Genomic DNA, 3,214 nt, shown 5'->3' with positions numbered 1-3,214 from the left:
TCAGATCCGCTGTGCAGGCACCCTCTTCAGCTACTTGGAGTTAGGCCTCTGGAAGCTCACAGTTGCTTCTTCTCATTGGAAATTGCCCTGGGTTACACCCGCTCCTGGGGGCTGAATAACTGGCTAATTCAGGGATACAAAGGTGGGGCAGCCTCTCCTGAATTCAGGACAACTCTGAAGGGCCACCCCAGTTCTGGAGCCCTCATAGAATCACCCGAGACCCCATTTGCAACCACATTGCAGGTTGGCATCTTCCACGGCTCAACTCTACCTCCCTCATCTCACAGGCCTATCGCCTGTCAAAGACAGAATGTAAGGCTCCTTCTCTGCACGCATGGTGGCGCGCTGGGAAGGCGGGAGGGGTAGCAGCACGGCAGTGCGCAGGCGCAGCCGCGTGGGTGGGCCCGCTTCAGCTGCCCGAGAGATTACGAGAACTCCGAGGCATAGTCTCTTCCTGTCTCAAAGTGCGTAGCAGGAAGCGTTTGACCTGTACCTCTCTATGTGAGGTTCCTGCGCACACAGCTCTGGCACCTGGGGGACCCCCCATCTGATCCCCAGGACAGTTTGGAAGTTGCAGTCCAGTGCCTGGAGACTCCTTCTTGGGCTGATGGTGTAAGGCAGGGGCCTCGCACTCCCTCAGACGCTTCCGGAGTTGTTTGAAGCAGCAGCCACAGGCAAGGAGGTGCCGCGGGACGTGAAGAACCCCAACAAACTCGGCCTTCAGAGGAGCGCTAGGCCGAGACACAGTGCCCCCCAAACCGAAGGAAACGTAGAAAACGTTGAGGCTGCTGTGTACTTCTACGGGAAAGCCGTTAAGCTGAACCTGGCCAGTGCCATCTGTTTCTGTAACGGAGCCATGGCCTTCAGCAAACTCAGGAGCTACGTGGGGGCGGGGCAGGACTGTGAGCCGGCCAACTGCATAGACCCGTCCTAAAGCAAAGCCCGCGCAGAGCGAGCCTCGCCCTCTCCAGTTCGAATGAGCACAGCCGAGCCCCTAGGACAGGTAGGCTTTGGAGCTGGATCCCCACAACAGGAACTACAAATTGAACTTCAAGATGGCGGAGCTGAAGCTTAGAGCGAGTCCCATGGGAGGTGTCAGGGGCTTTGACACCACCAGCCTGCTGAACAACCCAAGCTTCCTGCGCGTGGCACCAAACCTGATGAACAGCTCCCAAGTTCAACAGCTGTAAGTGACAACTATTCTCTGAGGTTTTTTTTGTGGTTAAATTTCTTTTTTTTTCTATTGTGGCAAAATGCACGTAACGTAAACCTTTAACCATTTTAACTATTTTAAGGTTTACAACTCAGTGCCATTAAGTACATTCATTGTGCAACCATCACCACTATCTAATTCCAGAACATTCCATTGCACCAAAAAGAAGCCCTCCCCCCATTATAGTCACTTTCCAGCCCCCTCCCCAGCCCCTGGCAACAACTAACCCCTCTTTCTGTCTCCGTGGATTTGGTTGTTGTGGACATTTCACATAAATGGAATCACACACTTAAAAGAAAAGAATATACATGGCAGTTAAGGAGATGCTTTTATTCTGGCTTTTGGATTAGGTAAGATATTCACTGATGAGAAGGAAAAGGAAAGGACTGGAGTTTTATAAAGGCAGGAGACAGGGGAGTCATTTGCTTTGTATAGGAGTGCTGTAGAGGCCGAGTGGAAGTGTAGAGATGGCTTTATCTGGGTATATGCAAATAGGCCAGGCTGAGGTGGTCCTTTGCAGTTAGCCATTTTCAGAGCAGAAAAAAAGTGGTGGTGCTAGTGGTCAGGTTCCTAACTGCCATTGCCTTCTGGGAACCCAGGGCTCAGGTAAAGTTCAACACTGTCACTTTCAAGAGCTTTCTTCAGTTAGCCTCCAGTAAGCAACTCTCCATCTCAGAATCTGTTTCCAGAGAACCACTTGAAGACAGTCTGCCATCTGGCCCTTTGGATGGGTTTGAGCTCCTCTGGTTAAAAGAGTTTGGGCCCCAGAAATCTATAGAATTGCATTTTTATGAGATAATTGATGAAATTCTGGGCAAGCAAGGGGTGAGATTCCAGCCAAAGTCTTCAAAACTCCTTGTGTGCATTGAGACTGACTGCAGGCTGAGCTGCTTCAGGGCGGTGTTGAGACCCTGAACTTAAGTTCTTGGAGGCTTTTCTTACAGCAGTGCCCTAATGGGAACTTGGGAAAGCACCTACATATAGCAGCCTTGGTGTGGAGCTTGGGCCTTGCAAGATGGGCAGTGATAATGGTGAAGCCTTTTCCCACTGGCTTGGAGGGCAGCCACCTGGGAGAGATAAAGCAAAGAAGTACAGAGCAGACTCTATGTGATGCCTGCAGACTCTGTGTGATGCCTGCAACTGAAAGTCTTATGAGGGGCCATGGGAAGTACCCCAAGATATACAGAGGGAACATTTTTTAAATAGAGGTTGGATTTCCAGCAACCAGGTTGGTGGAGGCTTAAGCTCCATGCTTTGGTCATGAAAAATAAAAGTAACATTTCGGGTTGGTGAGGTCTGGGCTATCTGTGCTACATTAAGGTATCTTTAAGTCCGTCCCATTAAAATAGGAGTGCTGTTTCTTGGCAATTTGGGTCACAAGATCACAGATCGGAAATTTCTTTATAAACTGCACAATACTTAAATAATGTAAGATTTAAAAGCAGATATTATTGCCCCTGCAAAGTCTACTAGGAGGTCACCTTTGTGGTTAGGTATTCTGGTTTTGGGATCTGGCAGATCTGTGTGATTCTGGACTAGATTTTAAACAGTGGGGGAGCCAGAGAGAAGAGAGTGATTTTTAAGGACTTCAGCCTTCCGGCTGTGATGGTTCAACAGCTCTATACTTCACACAGCCTAGCCCCAAAGGAACACATACCTAAGCATTAATAAAGACGAATTATATGGGTTACAAATGAAACTTTAAGACCAGTACTCTGATCTTGAGTAACTTCTACAAACAATGCAAAAAAAAAAAAAAAATTAAAAAACCAAAACCAAACAAAAAACCACTGGGTAAAAACAGTAGCCTTCTAGGCAAATTTAACTTCAAAACATGTCAACCCTTGGGGCACCTGGGTGGCTCAGTCGTTAAGCGTCTGCCTTCGGCTCAGGGCGTGATCCCAGTGTTCTGGGATCGAGCCCCACGTCAGGCTTTTCCACTGAGAGCCTGCTTCTTCCTCTCCCACTCCCCTTGCTTGTGTTCCCTCTCTCGCTGGCTGT

General features: G+C 48.9%; 1 pseudogene; it reads left to right on the top strand.

Annotated features, from left to right (window-relative positions):
• The window catches only part of LOC121104631, a 2,372-nt pseudogene extending 1,182 nt beyond the window's left edge, over positions 1-1,190 (top strand).
• Positions 1,191-3,214: the final 2,024 nt, after the last annotated feature.

This window comes from Ursus maritimus, assembly GCF_017311325.1.
Source record: "Ursus maritimus isolate PB19 chromosome X unlocalized genomic scaffold, ASM1731132v1 scaffold_X1, whole genome shotgun sequence".
NCBI classification, from domain to species: domain Eukaryota; kingdom Metazoa; phylum Chordata; class Mammalia; order Carnivora; family Ursidae; genus Ursus; species Ursus maritimus.
Note: the sequence above shows the minus strand (reverse complement) of the source record. Positions and strands in the feature narration are given on the sequence as shown.